The sequence below is a fragment of the Pelodiscus sinensis genome, chromosome 1 (genome assembly GCF_052426305.1).
Source record: "Pelodiscus sinensis isolate ZL-2025 chromosome 1, ASM5242630v1, whole genome shotgun sequence".
NCBI classification, from domain to species: Eukaryota; Metazoa; Chordata; order Testudines; family Trionychidae; genus Pelodiscus; species Pelodiscus sinensis.
This window is the reverse complement of record NC_143052.1, coordinates 190,758,455-190,784,095: the sequence shown is the minus strand read 5'-3', so window position 1 is coordinate 190,784,095 and position 25,641 is coordinate 190,758,455.

Genomic DNA, 25,641 nt, shown 5'->3' with positions numbered 1-25,641 from the left:
GAAAATGTGTATCTACATAAATCACCAAATTCCCATCTTTTGAGGCAGCATTCTTTAGCATCTATTAATCTAGTGTTGGCTGCTCTTGAAGATCTATATGGGTCCCAGAAGGGATTCTGTATCTCCTAATTAAAACTGTATGCCTACGAGAATTACTGCAAAAGTTATTTTTAAAAAAATACTACCCTCTCTTAAAAATGAGAATTACAACTCAGATTGGAAAAAAAAAGGAAGTGAAGTGGAAGAGATTCTTTTTCTACATACATATTTTAAAAACAAAATCATAACATGCATGCTGTAAGAAAGCAACACTCTGGCTTTTGCAGAGTAGTTAGTTCAAGCTATCCCCTTTTGTGCTGAAGATGAGGTCTTACATTTGATGAAATCCAGGACTATAGATCAATACACAATGGGATCACGATATGCTCTGGAAAATGTAGTTCCTGCATCTTTAATATTCTCTATTTCCTTTTATCTTAACCTTCACATTCCCAGGAGCTTAATAGTTCTTAGTCAGGTTGGTGGCTTCAATACCTCCTCTTCATGATGGCAGTCATGGGTCTTCCTCCTTGCAGTGTTGATGAACATGAGATACCCTCATTTATTCTACAGAATCCACTGGAAAGGGATACAGAGGCCAGACTATACATGGATTTTCAAATTAATTCTGAAGGTCAGTTAGTATATGCAGCATTTGGGTAATGTTATCTAGATTTCAGAGATTTGGTTACATGAAAGTGGGAATATAAAAAACACTTTAGCATGTAGCAGAGTACTATTGCACACATTTGGAAAGGATCAAATCATGACTACCTAAATCATTCAATAAAATCTTGAACATAAAACATCTAATAAATTGTAATGGCAAAGGCTTGTACAGAGAGGCTGAAATTCCAGCTATGCTCTGAAAAATAAGAGTTTGGTCACAGTCACTTTTTTTTTTGCTGACTTTACTAGCCACTAGCTGTAAGTGTCCTGTTTCACTGGAACACCACAGAAGATGTTTGGCACCAGTCTCAAAGGAGAAATTATGTGGTACACTGTGCTTTGCTTTATGATTTTGGGGATACTTCATTAATCCCTGAAGTCTCAAGTCACTTAAGACCATGACTAAATAAAAACAAAATTAAAAAGGTGCATGGTATAAATGCAACTCATAATTTAAAAAAAAGTTAAATCACAAGATGCCTAGGATAACAAGGAGTAATAAAAGATTTCATAGTAAATTACTGATTTACATTGTGATAGTATCTTGCATGAAAATAAGACTCGCTAATTCAGTTACATACACCATAACTAAAACAAGAATGCTGCTAGGACAAGATTTTTATAATCATATTAGTAAGAATGATTGACTCATGTTCCAAACCTTGTTCTTCACTGTCAATAAGCCATCAGCTCCAGTGCAGAAAGAGAAAGGGGGAAAAGTCTAAACATCTTACTACAATAAAGCTGAAAGGGAATATAATCTACCTAGGAGGAATACAAGAAACAAATACATGCATCCAGATAGCAACAAGGCATTTTAAAACACTCAGGGTAACATAACAGGGCATGTAATGAAACCACCTCTCATTGGTCTGGATTGCATCCCAAAAACACAATACCTGGGTTTCATGAATTTTAGACCTCACCCCTTTTACATAGTGCATAGCGTTAGGGCAAGAACAGGTATAGTTTAAAAGCCTTGTGCCATTACAGTCCCTGAAAGTTTCTAAATTGGTTTACTGACAGAAGTATCAGGACCAATGGCACTGACAAAAGTTATGATTTGCAATTAAATAATTTTAAAATAATATAAATTAGAATCTAAGCATTTAACAAGGTCAACTGAATAATTTACCACAGAAATGATATAGTTGTATAAAAAATAGACAAGAATAAATTAAAATAGAAGAAGTTACTTTCGGTAACAAACCTGCATTGGTGTTGGGAATAGAATACATGAGGCAAAAGGTCATTTCCAGTCCTAGACTGTGGGGCTGAATTGCCTGACTAGTCCCTTTGCATTTCCCCTGAGAAGGGGCTACTTCCCCTACCCCACCTGATATATGGTGAGACAAGGTGAGTTAAGGGATAACTTCAGGGTGAGTTAGGGGACCAATTTCTGTTGGTGGAAGGGACAAACTTTTGAGTTCCACAGAGCTCTTCTTCATCTTGGCTTTCTAGGACTAAATAGTATGCTATTAAACTGAGGAGGTGAAATATTTGTATCATTAGCAACACACCTACCCTGAAACAGGAAAGTTCGGTTTAAAAACCCCCAAACCCATCAAAAATGCAAAGGATGACACACTGTATGGCTTTATAGTAAAATTCCTTAAAACGCCAAATAATCTACATCTAAAAGAATTAACCTGAATCCTATGTGTTCAGAGATTATCATGTGTCAGAAATTGCAATTAACTCATGTAGGCTTTAAATTTGTTGTTAGTATTTATTTACTCAAATTCCAGATAAAAATCTGAGAGAGTCAACATCTCTTCTCCTTCCCTTAAGCCCCCATTCAATATCTCTGGTTCCTCCAAATAAGCAGTGTTGTCTTCAAGTCATCATTGTCAAGTCCAAGTCGAGTCTCAAGTCTTAATTTTAAAAATGTCAAGTCATTTTTGTACAAGCCATCAATATCGGCATTTTTGGACAATTTTTTCACCAAGTTGATTTAACAAAATTAGCAAGTCTCAAGTCGAGTTACAAGTCACAAACAATGAACCGGAGTCGAGTCTCAAGTCGAGTCACCTAGGCGACTTAAGTCGGACTCGAGTTCAAGTCGTGGGACTCGAGTCAACAATTCTGCAAATAAGACCTCTTCAACAAAGAGGCAAGCTTGGACATTCCTCATATTTAGAGGGTAAAAATAGGCCAGGATTTCCCCTGCCTTTCAGGCCTTTTATATCAGAGAGGCAAGGAAACAAATCCTTTTCCCTCTTCCCCTCGTAAAGTTATGTTTCAGCCAGGTAGGTAATATTACATTATCCTCAAGAAAAAAAAAGTAGAGCACCAATTTCTGCCTAATATTCACTCTTCTTAGTGAAGTCAGAGGGGAAAAAATGAGAACTGACGAGGGTTTTTCATTTATATCAAGTTAAAAATATATCCGTGATTTCCAAATGATTTCCTGTAATAGGAAACCCCGATTAATGCCATAGAACTGAATGTTGATTCATGGAATTAACTATTTCAAGCCAAGACAAAGTGCATGTCATATCTCAACTTCAACAAAAATATTGTTTTTTCCTCTGGAATTGGACGAAGTCTCTTTAGAACAGGAAGAAAGCCACACCCACATGCATGTGGACTTATAGATCCATGTCCAGGCCATCAGGATGTTCTAAATTACTTCTCCCCGCTTCCCCCCAAAATTGCAGCAGTGAACTGGGATACAGGATGAGATACAAGCATGTATGTGTGCGCGCGTGATTGTGTGTGAGGGGAGGGAGGGATTCTTATTTATTTACACCTACAGCAAGAAGCCAGGCACAATGAAGCTAGGATTGTTCCACGTGGAAGCTTTCCAGTGAAAGGAGTAAGAGGATAGTTTTCCCTCATTCTAATAAAGTTCTATATCCAGTGTCACATAACAATGGGAGAAAGGGAAATTTGCCCAGATGTAACTATACAAAAGGCAGTTGGGACTTTTTAAAATCCACATAGGGCTTCAGATATAATTCTGTAGAGTTTACATACTTAGCTTCATGGAAGCAACACTGGGGTCTTGAGGATGAGTCCATCTGCTTGGATTTAAACCTACTAGGTAGCTCTGCAGTGCCAATTCCCTTGCTCCCTGCCCATGTTTCCTCCCTTGTCCTCCATATTTTCTCAACATTTTTCTGTCTTAGTATTTTATTGTTTTTCTTGAAAGAACTAAAAAAGCCCAGATTTTAGCTCAGCAAGTAACCATACTAAACAAGAAAATGACACCACAAAAGGACTGAAATTAAATTATTTTTAAAAAAAGCTATCCAGGAAGAACTGCTGCATAAATAACTATAGGTAAAGATTCTATCAAATGGGGTTAGGTGAGCAAAAACATGGTACTTGGCAAAATGCCTTCAGAAGGGATGAATGAAGAGAAGATAGATATAAAGAGGCATACAAGACATACTATGAAAAAGCTAGTGAATCTGGCTCAAATCCCAATACCTCAGGTGTTGAATTTGTTAAAATGCTACAGATTAGAATATTCACAAAAATGTTTAATGCCTCTCTCCTCACTGGCAGCTAATGCAACTATACAAATACAGAACTGGGAGGAGTATGACAGGAATGATAAAAAACTAAATGAGAAGCTTTATTTAGAAGTACAGTGTAGTGTCAATTTTTTTAAAAAATTGGAAGGTTGGTAAGCTGAGAAATAACTATAGTACATACCAAAGTTTTAGTATCAAAAGTAGTAGGGAGCATATGCTTGCATGCATATAAAAATACAGGTGCTAGTCACGGTTAAGGCTGATTTGATCTTTGTACTCCTCTCCATCCCACTCCACTCCACCCCACAGGCTAGGCAAATTAAACTAACAAACCATGCATACTTTTTTTAATACATGTCAACCTAATTTAGAAAACCAAGGGGAAAAAATAAACTAAAAAAGGCCCTAAGAATCCTTACAGAAGCTATCTTAAATACATTCAGAACACAAGGTGCTCCAAAAGAAAAGCACAAGAAAAGCCCAAAAACCCTAAGCATTGAGTCACCTAATTCAAATCAGGAACATTTTAGCGCATTTAACTCCTGACATCTACCAACAAGACAAAATTGGGAAAAGAGTCATAACTTGAGGATGATGCTCAGAGCTGTAATTGCTGCAATCCAGTTGCAATATATCCATTTTATGAGATGTCTGTCTTGCAAAATAACGTCCTTCCAGTGATTTTATGGATTGCTGTCTCAAGGTCCAAAGCCTACTAAAGACAGTGGGAATTTTTTCCAATAATTTCTGTGGCTTTTGACTCAGGAAAGGGAATTTGAGGTGCTTGTCTTTTCCTACTCTGTTCAGATAGATTTTGCACAAATTACTCTTATTTCACTTTCAATCAGTATAGTTCTGCACTGTAAAAATCAAGTATGCTGAGAACAGTTATCAGCATAGTGATCCTACTGAACCATGCTAAGTATGCGCTAATTAACACCCTTATATCATCATTTAAATCACCATTGAATCTGTCCAAAAGTATGAAGAGGATAGAAGTCTCTGAAAGCATTTACCCTTCTTGGCTGGCTGATTTAGCAAGGGAATCAGATGCAGGAAATGCAGCGAGTGAGAACTGAAGACTGGACGTAGGGTTCTATAGGATTTCAGACTGAAAGCGCCAAGTCATGCACTGACACGTACCCTGTATGATCTCACTGACTGAGCAAACAGTGACACGAGCCTTAAGATTTAATCTTGTTTTCTGATATACTTATATTAAAAGAGAAGCTATTGAGATCATATGGTCAGAGGCTTGTTTTGAAGGCACACACCTCTGAATGGGGAGGTGAATCTAATGTTTTCCTCTTCCATGTAGGAGGCCTGTCAGAATGACAATATTGCACAGCACAGTGCTTGAGAAACCCTTGCATAAAACAAAGCCAGGGGTTGTGTCTAGGGAAGTCAGCCTTTGCCAACACTGCTAGTGCTAATGGAGTAAGATGGTCTGCAAAAGAGTGCTTGTGACATAGAGCCCCAGAGCTTAATCTGTAATGAAAGAGGTGCTGGGGCTCAAGCAATTAAAAAAAAACCATCTAAACTTTCAGAACTGATGCAGCAAGCCCAGAGGTGGGGGAGAGAGGCTATGAACGGCCACGCCTAGAGGTGTGGGGGCTCAGCCTTGGCAAAAATGAAGAACTACAGAGTCCAGATGGAAATCTGGCATTCTGGAAAGGTAACAAAAGCACTGTCAGCAAAAAGGGGTGGAAACCATCCGCTGTGAGAGACTGCAAAACCACAAAAACCATACCAGACTGGAATCACCAAGGGGAGAAAGGATGAAGATGAGGGAAGGTATCAAAGACCACCATTTGCATCGACTTTTGCAATTACCACTGTCTGACTGACTAGTCTCTCTCCTAGGATAGGCTTTCAGATTCTGGCACCTCATACCTCATTATAAATATTCCAACAAGAACAGGAAGACACAGCCCAAACGCATTTTAAACACCAGCTAGTAAAATGGACACATTGCAATGTTAAAAGTGTAATCTTGTGGTCCTCCTTGTGTAGCTTATTACTAGTTTAAACCAATTTGACTACCACTATCCATGATTTTGTTTTGTTTTTTTGTTATAACAAAGTATTTTTGGAGCATGTTTCAGAAGTCCTAGTTTTTTTCCAATTGGCACATAACAGCAAGTTGCTTACAATGAATCTTATGACTCTGGGCCAAGTCTTGAAATATATAATCAGTTGCAAATGTTTTGGGGTGGATGACTGACGAATGCAGTAACTTTATCACTTCTCCTATTTTTTACCATTAGCCAATATTAGAAATTTCGAGGCAGGAAGCACTCTTTTTTTGTTTTTATTTTTTTTAGCAAAACTGGAGAATAATTTAAACAGCTGCTAGACACTTTGAAATTGTGGGTTACTAGTAATAATAATACAGTAGCGACGGTGCAGTAGCATCTGGTCTAAAGTGTTGCAATCCAGAATGTTGTGATAGTTTTTATCACAATAGAAATTAACAGAAATATACAGTATTTTTACCATCCCTTGCAAAAGTATTTTCCTTTCCCCTATAATCAAGCAGCAACTTATTTCACTCTGCTCCATTGCTATACATTATGTTTCAGCAAATAATACAGACTCATTGGAACACAAAACATTCCCCTTTCCAGTCATTCCATTTTTCTCCTATTGTTCTGTTGAGAGGACAGCCAGTTGCTTCATTTAGATCCTCCTTTTTGGAGTTTCCAAACTTATTTATCATTTACAGTGACAATTTTTCCACTCAGTTGGTCATCTGTGATTTGTATATATAATGAGAACAACCAGGAGTGCATTAATAAGGACTGGAAGAGTTTGGAAGGGTTATATACCTACCATTTTATTTCAGGGCACAAGCCAATCTCTAACAGATAGGTATGGGTACTCCATACATTGTCTACTTCATGTTTTCTTGCACCTTCTCCTGCAGCATCTGGTGTTGGCCACAATTTGAGATAGAGGGGACTGGACGGACCTCATCTCTGATCCAGTATAGAAATTAGACAGTAAATTCTGAACACACACAGCCAGATTAACTTGTCTGTGAAGAGCTTTAGAATACTTCTAGCTCTTGTTGTAAATGAGGTGGGAATTGTAGATGATGCTGGAGTATATAAGGTTGCATCAATGACTAATCTAACTGCCGTGGGAGTTTTTCCGGGGGTGGGAGAGGAAGATCCAGAACACCTGCACGAGTCATTTATTAGAAAACCAGCACTCCATTCGTTCAAAGAAGCTCACCTTACTTTGAGGTTTGGAGGGCAATCTTTTCTCATCCATTTACGTTTCAACACCAAATAAATCTCTCTCAGTTTACGGCATTTTTTAAAAAAACAGCTGAAAGTGGAAAAAAGTGTTTAAAAGTTAAAGCACAGTTGCATTTAATTGCTTATTTTTAAAAAACAAAAGCTATGTAATAGGCAAGCCTTAAGCATTCATCCTTTTCTTCTACTCTCAGCTTCTGCTTGTCCCCAAAGAACTTCAGTCCAACAGTTTGAGGGGGTACTTTAACCCCTAAACCAAACAAAAATAACTTTCCAGCCCCAGCTAATATGATAAGGTACCGTTCGTCCAAAAATCAAGTCATAATGGGCTTTCCAAACTTGTTAACTGAGGTACACAGCACTGATATACATTGATAAGGTATTGGACTGGCAGGCAGGAGACCACAGTTCTGTTTTGGGCTCTGCCCAGTGTTCCCTCTAAGGTAGCCTGCATGGATACTCACCAAGAATTTGCCTCCTGCCTACCTTCTCACCACAGCTGTGCAGTGACTGCTCAGCTGTTCGGGGGAAGGGGGTTGCATGGCAGGTAGTTGCTTTGCCCCTGGAGCAGCACGGCAGCTACCACATGGCCCTGGTTCTAGCTTCAGTCCTTACCAAAGGCTGGAGCTGCAGGTTGTGTGGTGGGCGGCTGCTTCTCCAGTGACTCCAGCCAGAGCCAGGGTTGCATGGTGGAGGGGGGGGGGGCGCTCTAACAGCTGCTCCTCCAGTGGCCCTGGCCAGGGCCACATAATGGTGTGTGTGTGCAGAGGCTGCTCCAGCAGTCGGGGCTAACTGGGGCCATATGGTGGGGGGGTGGGCTAACTGGGAGGATCACTTGGGGAGCAGCACCACTGGTGGGTGGCACAGTGGCACACATCTAAACAAGCGCACATCATCTCATTGGGGGTGCTCACTCCGCTCATGGATGGAAAATCTTGGAGGGAACACTGGCTCTGCCGTTGACCTATCATGTAATCCTGGGAAAGCCACGTTACCTCTCTGTGCCTCTGCTTCATTTTCCACCCTTGGCCTATAATCTCCCGTTAGAATTGTAAACTCTAGGGTAGGAACAGTCTTTTACTTTGCATTTAATACAGTGTCAAGCACAATGGAGCCTTCACCTCAGCTATTCTAGGGAGGAGGGTGTACCTATAGGTACCATCACATTATAAAATAAAGAAACAAGGGGAGAGAGAGTGTCTTAACCGTAAATTAAGTGAAATTCACAACAGATTTTTCCCTACCAATATTTGCCCCCCCCCCCCCACCCACACACATTCAATTGGACTTCTGCCTCTTCTGTGAAGCTTTCAAGAACATTCATTAATGAAGAATGAATTTTGCAACTTTTGGGGCAGATCCTCAGCTGGTGTAAGTTTTCCTAGTTCCACTGACTTCATGGAAGTCAATGCAATTCACCCATCTGAACTTCTGCTCCTTTGTTAAAAAATATTTACATGTTCATGCTAGGTCACTGGGATAGAGGCACTGTTTGCACAGTAGGGCTAGAGGATTTTAAAAACTCCTTTGCCAGAGCTGTGGTCTAGAGGCAATTAAACAAGACAGAGAATAATAGGAGCACACTTTTGCACATAGTAACTTTTCAGAATTTAATTTTGTTTCACCAAACTGACACAATAGTAAGTCTCACAGTGAGAATTTTTTAAATATAATTATGCCTCAAACAAATTTTGTTCCCTATAATATTTTTTAAACTTGAACACCTTAATTCTGTTTGCTGCTAATTCTTGAAAACTGATGCTTCTCACCAAGTAACCAAAAGTAAAAAAGGCTTCCAGCTTTTCTCACAATTATAGAGGAGAGCCATACTCTCCCATCCAGGAAACAGTAACAATGACATGAACACAACAAATTGCAGCCACCCAATAAAGCTTAGATTTTGAATAATGAGTACCTGCAGCAGATGCTTGAAGAAAAATCCAAGGAGCAAAAATGAAACAATTGTTGAACAAATTAAAACAATCATGAAGTCATTACAATTTCCTAGCAGGTGTTCTGAAAGTAAAGAGGAGGCTGTATACACTGAATACATTTTCCCACCAAAAATTGTTGGCATAGCTCTAACAGAAGCACTCAGGATGAGAATAACACTATTGAATTCAATGGCATGTTCAGTAACATCTGAATTCTGTCACCACGGTGCAGTGCAGTATGTAGGAAATGAAAAAGTTACAGCAGACATGGCCAAAAACAGGTGCAAACCAAACATGGAAGGGCTTGCTGGGACACATATCAAGGCCCTTTTCCTTCTTTACCTTACAAGGAAGCAGGAAAAAAAGTCTTATGTTATGTATTGATTAGAATGTATTATACTAGGTGATCCCTCACCTACTGGCTAGGTTATAGGTGGGTGTGATTTGAGAGCGAAAGGCCTTAGGTTTGAAATAAATTGTTCTTCGGTGGGTGGTAGTGCCTTTTGCCACCTCTGGGGTAGCCAGGCACTACCGTGTGAGGGGTGTGGCTGCAGTAATGTTGGATTTTTTATACAACATAGTCTCACCACCCTTCCTTCAGAAACCTCTGATGTCACAATATCAGAGTATGAAGGGAAGCTATTATTCCTCGTAACCCTTCCCCCTCCAATCTTTCTCTAGACCTTGCCTCATGTCCCTCCCATTCGCATACATACAGTATGCTCAGTGGCTTTACATGGTGACTCATTTCTTGTCAAGTTCAGGACCTTCCCAGGTGAAGCTAGATGTTGTGTCCACTCTCACAGAAAGGATGCTTTGAAGTAGAGCTGGATGACATTCTCTCAATTGAAAAAAAACTGAAACCAAACTCCAAATACTTTTACCAGAACAGTTTTCAGGTTTCAGTTTTTTGACTGAAACCCAGCATAAATATTGCTACAGGAGATTTTTAAAAGTGAAAAGTTTCCTGTTAAAAAAAAAATCCTGACTTTTACTAGTTCTGGTTTGTGGCATCTAAGCAACTTTAGCAACTACCTGAGACCTCTGATTCCTTGGGGAGAAAGGCCAATCCTCGCCTACAGACAACCCTCTAACCTCAAACAAATTCTTTCCAGCAACCACGCAACATACCTCCATTATAATCATCCAGGAATCCACCCCTGCAATCAGTCCCAGTGCCAAGTCTGTCCACACATCTACACCAGCGATTTCATCACTGGATCCAACTATATCAGCCACCACATCAGAGGCTCATTTAACTGCACATCCACTAATGTGATCTATGCCAGCAAATGCCAGCAATGCCCCACTGCCATGTATATTGACCAAACTGGACAGTCTCTGTGGGAAAGAATTAATGGACACAAATCAGATATCCAAAAAGGCAATTGGAGAATACTTTAACCTGCCTGGGCACTCATTAATGGATCTCCAAGTCACTGTGTTGTTTCAAGCCAATTCCACAAACCAAATATACAGAGAAGCGTTGGAACTTAACTTCATTTACAGGTTTGGGACCCATCATAAATAAAGACATTACCTGGCTAGCACACTATCTTCTACTTCCTAATGACTTAAAAACAAAACAAACAAACAATGGGTACTTAAGAACAATTTGCACTTTCTCTATCAGCTTCTTGTAACATGAACACTCTAATTCACTACTATTTGTTTCCCCTTCCTTCTTCCTCCCCCCCCCCCATCCCCTATTTATTTTGGAACTGGACTTTTAATACTCCATTCATCTGAAGAAGTGGGTTGTGCTCACAAAAGCTCATGATCCCATTTACACGTTTTGTTAATCTTTAAGGTGCTGCTCGACTATTTGTTGTTTTTTAAGTTTTTCCAGTTACAGACTAACTCAGCTACCCCTCTGAAGCTTTTGTGCAGTCACAAATTACTTTAGGAAATACACAGGGGAAGTTTTTTTCAATGGCACCAGAGAGAATTAGATGCCCAACTCCCATTGAATTTCACTTGGAATTGGCTTCCTAGTCCTCCTTTGTGCCTTGGAAAATGCTCACCATGGAGCTCTGTCAGTCAGACACAGCGGTATGTTATGCACCCTTGCTTCATTTGGCGGATGGTAAAAATGCACAAACTATATTCAAGATACTGTTCAGGTGCAAATATTGATTTTCAAACCTCACGATTTGGTCAAATCATCACAATTTGTCACCGCCACATTTTAATACTCTTATCATTAAAGACTATTTAGCCCTTAGCAAAGCTTTCATGAAATGGTCAAGTTTATAATTTGTAAAAACAAAACAAAACAAAACCCACCTGGAAGCCAGGAGAGTTTCTGAGGATTTTTAATGTTATTCTATTTTATTTTTTTTCAAACATTTTCCGTGTCTTGGTATAAACATAACTAAACCTCTAATTATGAAATAAAGCTCAGGTTCTATTTAGGCCCTGTTCTTGCTTATGTATGTGTGTAACTTTAAGCATGTGAATTGTCCTACTGGATTCAGTTAGGCTAATCATGAACCTGACATTAAGCACATGCATAGTGTTTGCAGAATTGGGCCTCAGCCTAAGTCAATCCTAAATGTTACATGAATCTCTGGTATTAAAAGGAAACTACTTTTTTAAACCTCAAGTCTCTGGGGAAAGAAATATATATGTCCACTACATTATTACAAAAACTACTGTATCTGAATATGATAGTCTGAATGTTTTTTAGATTTAAGAAAACAACTTGTGAAATAAAATATATTCCTATACACATGAGTAATGTGGTTTGCCTGTTCTCTTTTACCCAATTTATATTCTAGTAAGGATGATGCATTTATTTCTAGCCAAAGCAGCCCCTTATATTAATGCACATGAATTTGTATTACAGAAAGGTAAAGTCTTTTCAGCTTGAAGGCCTGACATCAAAATAATACTGTGTCATTCCAGTTATAATCTCATTTAATCACACTCCTAATAATTGGAACAAGATGCAGTAGCACCACGAGGTTCCAGTTAAGGATTAGAGCTGCATTTTGCTCGGCAACACATACACATACAATGCAGGCCCCATAATGCTTACAAACGAAGGGCTAGATTCACAAAGGAAGCTAGGCATGGCCACACTAAGCATCACCACACATCGGCTAGGCACCTAAAAAAAAAGAGCAAACAAAACAAAAAACAACACCCCCCCCCCCCACAACCTTGGGATTCTGAAAGCTTGCATAGGTGCCTTCACTCCCACACAATGAATGGGGAAAGATAGGCAGCTCAGAAAAGGATTTGCAAAAGCCAGCATTTCTAACTAGGCATAGGCAGCTCCATGCCTAAACTAGGCAGTGGAAAGTGCCAAGTAAAGAAATGTGCACACTGAGCCTTGCCTTCTCAGGAAGGTGCCTCTTCCTGTTTGGGATGCTTAGCTGCAAACCCTCTCTTGACATCGGCACCTATGCAGTTTTTGTGAAAATCTGAGTGGGGGAGGGGGAAGGAAGGAGAAGACAATGACTTCCTTCACAACTTTTACCCCCTCGATTATTCACCTGGGGTGCTGGAGACCAGTGTTCCCTGTAAGCTGGGTGCTTGTGTGGGCACACAGGAGAGATTCAAATGCCTCCCAGCTGATTAGCAGAGCGCCCACAACTAGGTTTTTGTGATGCTTTGGTGCACATGAAAAAATGTATTCTGTACATGGATGGAAAAATATGATAGGGAACATTGCTGGAGACCATTGGGTCAGGATCCCCACTGCCCACTTTTGGCGATGGCTGCAGAAATGCCATTTCAGATTTTAGTTGTGGGGGGGGCGGCCTGTGCATGCATTGATGTGGGGACAAAAATGGAGAGAGTGAAAGTATGGGACGGCAGACTGAAGACAGCAGCTTCAGTAGTGGTACTGAGCATGCTCAGTACAAGCTAAGCAGCAAATCTGGGAGGACCACCAATTCCATTTGTCCTCCCTCCACACACATGGCATCTCTTCCTAGGGCTACTAAGGCCCTAGAAAATTCTAGCTTTTTGGCAGATAATTTAGCAATTAGCTGATGGGAGCACTGTATCTAATTCCTATATAAAATGTAAATAAATATTAGCCCCACTGAGCTCTAATATTAACATGTTCTGACATCTTGTGGCAAGTCACTTAAGGGACACGGCTTAGCCTTAAAGTTTTAATATATATTCTTACTGTGTTACTAACTCTGCAGAGAGAGAGAGAGAGAGAGAGAGAGAGAGAGACTGTCAGGACTCCTGTGTTCTCTCTCAGCTCTGGAAATGGAGCAGGGTCTAGTAAGTTACAGCAGGGGGAAGATACATGTGGGCATCTATATAAGATCAGAATGACCAGACTGGGTCATACCAATGGCCCATCTATCCCAGTGGCTTGTCTTCCAACAGTGGCCAATGCCAGGAGCTTTAGACAGCATGAACAGAAGAGGCAATCATCAAATGATTCATCTGTTGTCAACCATTCCCAGCTCTGGCAATCAGAAGCTAGGGACACCATCACTGCCCATTCTGGCTAGTAGCCATTGATGGACCTGTCCTCCATGGACTTATTTTGTTCTTATTGGAACCCTGTTATAGTGTGGGCCTTTCTGCCATCTCCTGGCAAAGAATTCCACAGTTTGACCATGAAGAAATAATGTGTTTTGTTTGTTTTAAATCTGCTGTCTATAAATGTCATTAGGTGTTTTGTGTTACAGAATGAAGGAATAAATAGCATTCCCTTGTTCTATTTTTTTCACACCATTCATGAGTTTAAAGACCACTAACATATCCCCCCACCCTTTAGTAATTTCTTTTCCAAGCTGAAACGTGCCAGTCTTGTTAATTTCTCCTCATATGGAAGCTGTTCCTTACCCCTAATCATTTCTGATGCCCTTTCTGTTCCTTTTCCACATCCTATATATTTAGATGGGGTGAACAAATCTGCATGCAGTATTCAAAATGCGGGTGTACCATGACTTTACATAGAGACAATATGATTTTTTTTATCTTATCTATTCTTTTACTAATGAGTCCCAATATTCTGTTAGCAGGCTTTTTTTTTTTTTTTTTTTTTTTTTTTTTTAAAGCAGCCACTGAACATTGAACCGATTTCAGGGAACTATCCACAAGGATTCCAAGATCTATTTCTTGAGTGGTAACAGCTATTTTATACCCTATCATTTTTGTATGTATGGTTGGGATTATATTTTCCCCATGTACATTACTTTTCATTTCTCAACGCTGAATTCCATCTGCCCTTGTATTACCCAATCATCCAGCTTTGTGAGATCTCTTTGTAACTCTTTGCACTCAGCTTTGGACTTAACTATTTTGAGTAATTTTGTGTAGCTGCAAATTTTGCCACCGCACTATTTATCCCTTTTTCAAAAACATTTATAACAGCACTGGTCCAAATGCAAACCCTATCAGCACAACACTTACTCTTCCTTCCCCTCCTTTTCCTATCTGTTAAGTATCTGGCAATGTTTTCATTATGGTCTAGCAATCCTTCAATTACTTGAATGACTAGTCTTTTGTTCAAAAGCTTCAGAGGGGTAGCTGAGTTAGTCTATAACAGGAAAAACTTAACACAACAAATAGTCTAGCAGCACCTTAAAGATTAACAAAACATGTAGATGGTATCATGAGCTTTCATGGGCACAGCCCACTTCTTCAGATGACTTGAGTGTTGGATGTCCAGAACCAAGAATAAATGGGGGAAGGAGGGAAGGGGAAGGAAGGGGAGAAGAAAAAAAAAACATTGTAGGGGGAGGGGAGAAAAAGAGGCAGTGGGTAGATAAGTTTCAAAGGGAAAGCAGAGCCAGTCTGTAGCAGGAAAAACTAAAACACAACAGATAGTCTATTAGCATTTTAAAGACTAGTTAGTTAAAAGAGGCTGATAAGAACCATTAGTTTGCACTTGGAGAGGAAGAGTACTAACAACAGATTCTATACAGACATTAAGAACCCTTGGCACCTTCATTGTTTGGTTGGTTGATAATGTCCTAGCCATCCTATATTGTGATTTAAACCATCTGCATGAGAATTAAACTTATGAATGAAGTGGAATTCCAATTCTTCTCTGTGTATTTGGCTTGTGGAACTGGTCTGTAACAAAACAGCAACTTGGAGATCCCTTAATGCAGTGGTCACCAACCAGTAGATGGGGATCTACTGGTAGATCTTGGAGCCTCTGACAGGGGATCTTGACTGGTTTGGCCAAGAGTCTTGTCAAGTGCAGCTCTTCAGCTGTCCCTCCCTGCATTGCCTGCACCTAGAACCCCCTCCTACATCCCCACTGTCTGCCCCAAGGTCAGGTCAGGTCAGAGCCCCTCTCACACTCCAAATCCCTTAATCCAAGACCAGAGCTAGCAACCCAACTCACTGCCCCTGCCTGGTGAAAGGAAGGAAGGATGGGGGAGGAAGGGAGATTGGAGTGAGCAGGGGAGGGGTCTCAGAGAAAGATCACAAAGAAGGCGGGGCAAAGGTATTTGGGTTTGAGGTAGATCTTGGATTGCACTTATATTAAAAAAGTGATTTCATGCTTAAAAAGATTGGAGACCACTGCCGTAATGAGTGTCTAAGGGAGGTTAAAGTGTTCCCCAACAGGTTTCTGTATGTTCCCTTTATGGATATCTGATTTGTGTCCAGTAATTCTTTCCCATAGGGACTGTCCAGCTTGTCCGGTATCTATTTCAGTGGGACATTGCTGGCATTTGATGGCATAGATCACATTACTGCATGTGCAGTTAAATGAGCCTCTGATTTGGTGGTTGATGTAGTTGGGTCCAGTGATGAATTTGCTTGTATAGATATGTGGGCAGAGTTGGCACCGAGGCTATTTGCAGGGCTGGGTCCCTGGATGCTTATGATGTAGCTGTGTAGTGTGGTTACCGGATTTGTTTTCAGGTTGGGGGGTTGTCTGTAAGCGAAAATAGGCCTTTCCCCCAAGGCCTCAGAGTGAGGGGTCATTTTCCAAGATAGGTTGTATATTGTGGATAATGAGTTGGAGGGGTCTGAGTTGTAGACTGTAGGTAATGACAAGTGGAATTCTGTTCTTTTCTCTTTTGGGTCTGTCTTGAAGTAATTCATGTCTGGGTACTTTTTTGGCTCTGTCAGTCTGTTTTTGCACTTCTCTAGGTGGGTATTTCAGTTTTAGGAATTATCTATATAGATCCTGTTTGTCTCTGTCTGTGGGATCGGAGCAAATCTGGTTGTATCTTAGTCTTTTGTTATTCTTGATAACCTGCCTCCCTCTTTTTATAATAAACTACTTGCCCCAAAGGCAAAGCTGCAAGCAGCTCAAACTCCTTTACACTTAAGAACTGCCCCTGGAGGCACGACATGCACTTTAAGGATGAAATCTAGGGGTTCAAATGTTAAGGGGGCTACAGCTCCCCCTCCCGGCGTCCTTAAATGGCACCCTTGCATAGTTGGAATACAAGAAACTGGGCTAGATAGTCTCTGATCCAGTGTGGTCATTATGTTATTATGCTGGAGAGGGAGAAGGAATCTGAACAAGGGTCTGCTTCATCTCAGTTGTATATCCTAGGTAGCACAATGCTCTCAACCTTTCCAGACTACTCTACCCCTTTCAGGACTTTGATTTATCTTGTGAACGCTGAAGTTTCACCTCCCTGAACTGCTTACTGACAAAAATCAGATCTAAAAATACAAAAGTGTCACATCACACTATTTACTCTTCCGTTATTAAGTAATTTTTAATATCATAATTATTAGGGCTGCCAAATAATTGTAGTTATTACATTAACTCAAAATTAATCAATCACAGTTTTAATTGCACTGCTAAACAATAGAATCCCAGATGAAATATATTACATATTTTTTCCCCACATTCTCAAATACATTCACTTCAGTTACAACACAGATTATAAAGTGTATATTGGTCACTCTTACAAATATTTGCATTGTAAAAATAGTATTTTTTAGTTCACCTCATACAAGTGCTACAGTGCAATATCTTTATAAAAGTGCCCCTAAAAAAAATTGACATTTAAGTTACATAACTGCACTCAAAAACCAAAGCAGTGTAAAACTTTAGTACTTATGGTTCATGCAGCCCTACTTCTTGTTCAGCCAATCTCTTAAGACAACAACAACTGATGGAAGATAATGCTGTCTACTGCTACAGGCTAAATCTCTCTGGTTTGGCACCAGTTAAGTCCCAAGGGTGCTAGAGTAGAGAATTTGCCAAACCACAGGAGGTCAGTATTATCTAGCAGCATTACCAGCACTTCCACTGCTTACTGGGCTCTTAGATGACATTCAGGGGTAAATTAGAGCAACATAAAAGCACAGAACACTGAGGGTATGTCTAGGTTGCATCCCTCTGTCGGCAGAGGGATGCAGATTAGGTAGGTCAACATTGCAAATGAGGCAGGGATTTAAATATCCCATGCCTAATTTGCATTAAAATGGCCACCACGTTTTGCCGACTCAGCACTTTGTCCGCAAAAAGCGGCAGTCTAGAGGGGGATCTGTCGAGAAAGAAAGCCTTTTCCGACAGATTCCTTATGCCTCCTCTCTTTACATAAACTTTAACTCTTTCCCAGCTTACTGTGTTTATCTATGTATGTGATAGGGTTGCCAGGTGTCCGGTATTGACCTGGACAGTCTGGTATTTTCGCCACCTGTGCAGTAAAAAAATTCAGAAAAATTCCAGACACCTAAAATGTCCAGTATTTTCTGATTTTCCTGGCTAGGAGGCGAAAATCCCGGGAGCTTACCTGGTTCTGCAGGGGAACTGTCTGGCCTGGAGCAGGAAGACAAGATGGCAGCTGGCCGCCGGCAGCTGGTTAGGGCCAAAAAGCCTTAAAAGCATTTCTTAAAGGGGCCACGCTGTTTTAAAACAATTTTTTTTTAGCTTAACTTTTTTTTTAGCTTAACAACAACTCCTTTTGGGAGGGGGGGATGTTTGGTATTTTTGGTTAAACCATCTGGCAACCCTAGTATCTGATCAGTTATTTACTATAGTTTCAAACAATTTGCCTAGTTGGGAAGTTGGGTTTACCAATATGTAAATTTGCAGGATTGTCTTCAGAGCCTTTTTAAAAAAAAAGAAATGTAACATTAGCTATCCTCCAATTATCTGATACAAAGGCTGATTTAAGGTTACATGCAACAGAGTTAACAGTTCTACAGTTTCATATTTGAATACCTTCTGAACTCTTGGGTGAATACATCTGATCCTGGTGTTAGTTTACTGCATATCAATTTGTTCCAAAGCCTCTTTTATTGACACCTCAGTTTGGATAGTTCCTCAGATTCATCACCTAAACAGAATGCCACACCTGAGTCACTCTCTCCCCACCCCCATCCTCTACAATGAAGACTATAGCAAATAATTCATTTAACTCCTCTGCAATACCCTTGTCTTTCTTGAGTGCTCCTTAAACACTTTGATCATCCAATGTCCCCACTGATTGTTTTGCAGACTTCCCTGCTTCTGATGTACTTGAGACAAAAACTATCAGCAATTTTTTTTATAGCTGCTCTTCAAATACTTTTTTGGCCTAATTACACTGTTACGTCTGTTTAAGCTTCTTTCTATTTTCCTCACTATGATTTAACTTCCAGTTTTTAAAAGGAAGCCTTTTTGCTTCTAGCCACTTCTTACTCTGTCTTTTAGCCATGAAGGTGTTTTTGGTTCAATTACTTTTTCTGTTTTTGAGATATATGCTTAATTTGAGCCTCTATTACAGTTTTTAATTAGTTTCCTTGAAGCTTGCAGGCATTTCACCCTTGTGTTTTTTCCTTTTAATTTAGATCCATTTTTATGTAGTTCCCCTTTTTCAGATTAAGGGGTCTTTTGGTGGAATTCTTCAGTATTTTACCCCCTACAAGCATGTTACATTTTATTATATTATGGTCACCATTACTGTGTGGTTCAGCCATAGGCAGAGAGTTCTCCTCTAGCCAGGGAGTGCTTGATTTCCCTTCTCCCATGCCCTATGCCCTGTCCCTAATTCCACCCCTTTTATCAAGCTCACGCTCTATATCTTTCTACCATCTATCTTACCTCATTCCCTGTCCTCCCAAAGCTCCCTGAATGAGGCAAATCAGCTGTTCTGGAAGGGCAGGGAAGGAGTTGTAAGTGGGGCCACCAGGATGCAGGTTTGAAGGGGGGAGCTTAGCTACCAGTGGGTGCTATACACCCACTAAATTCAGCTTTTTGACAACATCCTCTAGCAAGGAGTTCCACAGGTTGACTGTAAGTTGTGAGAAGAAATACTTCCTCTTGTTTTAAACCTGCTACCTATTAATTTCATTTGGTGACCCCCTAGTTCTTACATTATGGAAACAAGTAAATGGGCAGATACAAAGCCCGTCAGCTCCTTCACCTAGCTACAACTCATTGATGTCACCCACAGGGCTGGCTCTACCATGATGCAAACTGAGGTGGCTGCCTCCGGTGCCAGACTGTGGGGGGGAGAGGGGCAACACTAGGACCCAGAGTGTAGAAAATTGTGTCTGCTGCTGGTGCATATGTATTCTCTCTGCTCTAGCTGCACAGAGGTGGTGGAGTGCTGTGCTGGAGGAAGGAGGGCACAAGAGACCTTTCAAAGTTTTGGCCCAAGCAAGGGGACATGGGGGCGTCATTTGAGCTCCCCGCCTCAGGTGCCAAAATGTTGTGGGCCAGCCCTGGTCACCCAGCATAAAACCCCTGTTCAGCTTCCCAGAATTAATCTATTGATACCATGTGTGATATCCTCCATACAGTCAGACTAAAGAGGGGAGTTGCAGGGAGTCCCTAAAAAGTGGGAGATGGAAAGGTGGCACACAGTGAACTTGTGGGGGCAGACATGGAGGAATGCAAATGCCTCTGATGGGTACAGTGCACTCAACCAACAAACTACAATGTGAATGATCTCTTAGTTGTAGAGGTTTTTTTAAGTTAGTTCATGGAAAGCCTTCCAGTTGTTTTGTCTGCAAAACCACCTTAGGAAAAGCCCACTGTCAAGCACATAAAGCCAAAAGCATCACCAGCATTTGACTAGCTAAAAACAAATCTATTTTGCTTGCCATGATTCTCCTTTCAGATCATAAGGAGACCAGATTATTTGTCACAATCTCCTAGGAAGTGATAACAAAACTCCCTTTGAATTTAGTGCTACTAAGATTAGGCCCTGAAGCTAACACAGGTTCAAGAATGAGTTCATCATAAATTACACCTAACAATGAATTCAAATAATGTTTTCCATTGGTGAGTAATAGACAGGAAATGTGAAATGTCATTACAAGGCTGGTTAACCATCTGGTCAAAGCTCCTGTAAGAACAGTGCAGATGAACTATATCGAAATATTAAAGAAACATTATCTGAAGCTAGTTAGCCTCCTCAGAGACTTATAATTCATGCATGGTGGGAAGGTAATAATGTTCAATTATTCTGGAAACAACTAAACAAGTCACTTTAAAATTGTCTCATTTGCAGTGGATCCAAAGTTAAGTATTTTTTAAAGTATCCATCATTCATTCCAGGTAACACAACCAAATAAACTTATCAATCTCTGAGGAACTGCCTATAAATCAAAAGCCCTGTTGAGAAGTGAGCAATTTTTCATTATTCCAGGAGTAATATTTTAAAGCTGACATACTGACAGGGTGGTCTAGATCTATGAAATTATCACATCTGTGATGACCAGCCAAACTTCATGCAATAATCATAGGTTGCTCATTTACTATTTAATACAGTTTCTTTGGTTGTTTTACAAGAAATGTCTTGATGAATTTTATTTAGAGTTGTAGCTGAAATAAAGGGTTGGAAACATGAAAATATATTGCTAATATTACATATGGAACAAGACTTGGCATTGCAGCAATTTATCTTCATTAGTTCCAATCCATCACAATAACCAGGCACTGCATCTCCGGAACACAAGTAGAAATTCAGCCTCTCTTCTGTGTTTCAGGGCCCAAACTAACACCCATCCAAATAAAATGGAGACACTTCAATGAATGCTGAATCAAGACCTAAATTTGGGGTTCTCGCCTCTGCTGCAATGGATTTTGGTTGATTATGCTACATGATAAAATTCCAGCACAATAGCTGCCAAGCCTCTTACAACTTTATTTATTGAGGACTTATTTCAAGAATCTTTTAAACCTTGACAAGAAGTCAAGATCTAGAACCAACAATTTTTCATCCAGAACCCTAGATCTTTTCATAAGTATTTTGAACCTGTCCAGCTATTTCAGGATGTGAGACCATGATAGAAAAGAAACTGAGACTAAACAATTATGCCTTATGAACACAGTCTACTCCACCCCCCACCTGATCCTTCTATGAGAAGAACTTGCTTGAAAGGTAAATTTGGCTACCAAACAACATTAGTATGTTAAAAGTTAAGTATCATTGTGTTTGTGTTCTCCATATAAGTTCTTTTCATAGAAGGATCATAGAAGAGGAGAAGAGAGAGAGAGAGAGAGAAAATAGCTATGTGGGGATACTAAATATTTAAGTCTTGTTATCTGGGTTTATAATGGATCACAAAGTGAGTACAAGTCAGTATGATGCTGTTGCAACAAAAGCAAATGCCCTATGAGGATGTATTAACAAGGGTGCTGCATGTAAAGCACGGGAGGTAGCTGTTCAGCTGAGGCCTCTCCAGTGCTGAGTAGAGCAGGAGTACTGCATCCAGTTGTGGGTGCCACACTCTAGGAAAGGCATGGTCAAACTGGAGAGAGATTCCAGAAAAGAAGAACAAAAAAAAATGAGGTTTAGAAAATGTGACACACAGTAGGCATATTTAGTCTAGAGAAAAGATGGCCAAGGGGGTGAATAACAGCCTTCCAACATGCCATCCGCACTTGCTATCAGAAGGATGGAGATCAATGATTCTCCAAGTCCACAGACAGAAAGTAATCAGCTTAGTTTACATCACGGGAGAGACTTAGGTTGCATATTAGGAAAAATCTTCCCAACTTTAAGGCTGGTTAAGCACTAAAATAGGCTACCTAGGGAGTTTGTGGAGTCCCCATCACTGGAGGATTTTTAGGAACAGGTTAGACAAACACTTATCCTTGATCCTGCCTCAGCTTGGGAGTAGAGAGTAATTAGGAAAAGATAAACTAGATCTCTTGAGGTTCCTTTAGCCCAGGGGTGGGGAACCTAAGGCCCAGGGGCCAGATGCAGCCCTCAGCTTGCCTGGATCTGGCCCCTGAGGTTTGGGGCTCCCTTCCTAGCCCATTTCTGCACTCTTCCTCTTGCCTAGACCCCACACCGCCAAGCCTACTTCCCAGCAGCCCCCTTCCTCCCATATACTGAACCCCTCATTTTAGCCTCACCCCAAATCCTCGAGGGGCCTACAAAATCTACTAGCCTAGGCCCTCCAGGCTCTGGTATGTGAGGGGAATGTGAGGAGCATCTTTCTCCTCAGTTGGGGGCCATATCAGTGAAGTTGTGGGGTTTTTTGTTTTGGGGTTTTTTTTCCTTCTCACTTTCATGGGGCCCCTGACTGATTTTTCTTTGGGTCAGCGGCCCCCAACCCAAAAAAGATTCCCCACCCCTGTGTTAGCCCTACATTTCTGTGCTTGCCTGACTAGAATTAGGTATCCTCAATGTTCCTTGTTTAAAAATATAAAACCTTCAGTGTCTTCTCAAACCAAATTAGAGCTGTGAAGCTTTAGTTATTTCCTGAAATCCTGTCATGTTTGCTTTTATGGGTAAAGAAACAAGTATCTAATGGCATTATCAATTAAAAACAAAAGTAAAGTCTCCATGATGAGAATGCATGTAGTTTTAGTCTCCCCTGATGCTTTTCACTGAACTGTATGAACAAGAATGGCTAAAAAGCCACATCATTTTTAAAAAGGGATAAGTACAAAAAAAAATATGTTACTTCATAGCTAGATATCCCTGTGCTGCCAGAACTGGTGTTTTCCCACTGTACTCCAGTTATTTTTGTTCTACTCTCCTAAGTGCATGTGTCATATAAGTCAATGGTTATCTGCCAACCAGCTCAAATTCACCTAATTCATTAATACATTTAAAAAACAACACTGGAATAGTAAAGACTGCTCTTACCAAAATCTCTGCTGCAAACAGGACATTGTCACAGAGTTGTCAAGACAGCCTCAATTTTCAATCACTTTTGTATAAAAATAACCTGGAAATCCCAACTTGTCCTGCAAGATTTTTGTGTCTATCATACTTAATGACTGAAGACAAGGGAGAGAATTTCAGCCAAATCATGATACATAACTTGATTTTGAGTATGTTCCAATCATACCACTCTGCCTCAAGGCATCTCAATTTAAAGAAAGGCTTTGTGGCTAACATCTAATTTTTTGATATAACAACTATAAATTTAATGTTTATAATATGGACCTTCAAAAAGGAAAGACCCTGACTGGCTACGGGAGGTTCTGACTATGCCAACATTTAGAACAAGTTGAGGCTAAATTAATTCTAAAAAGTAAAAATAATATATTTCAAGAAGTAGTTACACTGATGCTTTCTATAAGCAGACAGGCATTTGGTCAGCAGGGCACCATCTCACAGATGGTTGCATGTAGCACAATGTTTAGAGCTGGAAATTAGAGATATGTAATATGAAAATTATGGTCTATAATTTTATCTAGGAATCACTATTGATACTGAAAATACATTGGCATCTTGGTCATCTTGTTCCCACTATCATCCCACTCAGCTGTAAGCTCACTCTACAGCAATTTAAACAAAGTAGCAGCTGACCAGCAGCAAGGAGTGATGCAGGAGCTCATCTTTGTTTATGCACCAGGAGTCTGCCTCCATGCTGTACCATCTTATCTTTAGTAACCACTTAGCACGGACAACAAATCTTAGCTGAAAATGTTAGCCCCAGAAACTCTTCCATAGCCATCAATTTCAGGCGTTATTCCCCCACCTCCATTTTATTTTGTGAAAAAGGTGTTCTGAGAAAAAAACAACAAACAACAACAACAAAAAACCCAAACATCACTACCACATTTTACACTTAAAAAACAACAAATAGTCTGGTAGCACTTTAAAGACTAGCAAAACATGTAGATGGTATCATGAGCTTTTGTGGGCAGAGACCACTTATTCAGATGACCAGAGTGCTGGATGTTTGGTTCTGGACAGCCAACACTCCAGTCATCTGAAGAAGTGGGCTGTGCCCACGACAACTCACGATACCATCTACATGTTTTGTTAGTCTTTAAAGTGCTACCAGACCATTTGTTGTTCTTACATTTTACACTTGTTAAACATCGCTGAAAAGTAATCCGGCAGAATTCATATTTGCTACAAAAACTGGCATTTTTGGCTGGTTCTGGTTCTAAGCTGTTAGCAGAATTCTTCACTGTTTCAAGTATTAAAACCTAAGTCAGGACTCACATGTTCATTCACTTGAACAACATTGACTAATTGGTTATATGTTTTATGGGAATTGGTAACTCCCATCATGGTATTGGCTGCTGCCGGGGGTAGTATACCAGACTTGATGGATTAATAATGACAATTCATAGGATATTCAGATCCCTATCTATAAACCTGCGAAAAGGCAAAAAGCTATCTTAAACATATTTAACCTCTTTCCCTATTACTTCTCCCCTCTTTTCCTCCTGTGTTGGCTTAAGGCAACTCCCATTGAAAGCAATGGGAGTGTTTCTACTGACTGTAACGGGAGTTGGATCAGACTTCAAATGAGTGTTAATATAGCACCACTCCTGAGTCTGTGTCCGAAAGCCTGTCACAGCTATCCCAACAACATACAGTTGTTTTCAGTCTGGGCGGCATACACTTTCCCTGCACATTCTTTGAAGTAGGTAGTGGTTTGGGGAGAAGTTGGGCTTTACAGAAAAGCCCCTGTTTCAGACATTCTGATCAGAGCCAAGTTTTAAAAACTTTGATACTTTGCTCCTATCAGGAAGGAATTTTTTTCCCTTTAAAATGACAGATTTCTCATAAAGGCTGGCTCCCACCCTCAAGCTGCTGCTACGATGAAAGCTACAGCAGGCTTTGGAGAGTTACCCTATTCTACAACCCCCATGTAGGGGAAAAATCCCTGAATACAGCCTGTAGCTCAAATAAATGAGCTGTGAGTTTTGGGAAATAGATTTGGGACTGAGAAACAAAGTCTTCCAACTTGCAGCAGCCATGCTGGAGCCACTGCACAGCTGCTTCTGTAGATACTTCAACAAGAAATTAACCAAGACTGACAACTCCCTCCCCTCCCATAAGGCATCAAGAGCCAAAAGATTGACCCTCTCACCGAAAAATTGTGTCAGTTTTCTGCTGCCTCCTGTCATTCACCTCTATGTGTTTTCTAAGCCACAGGTGAGACAAT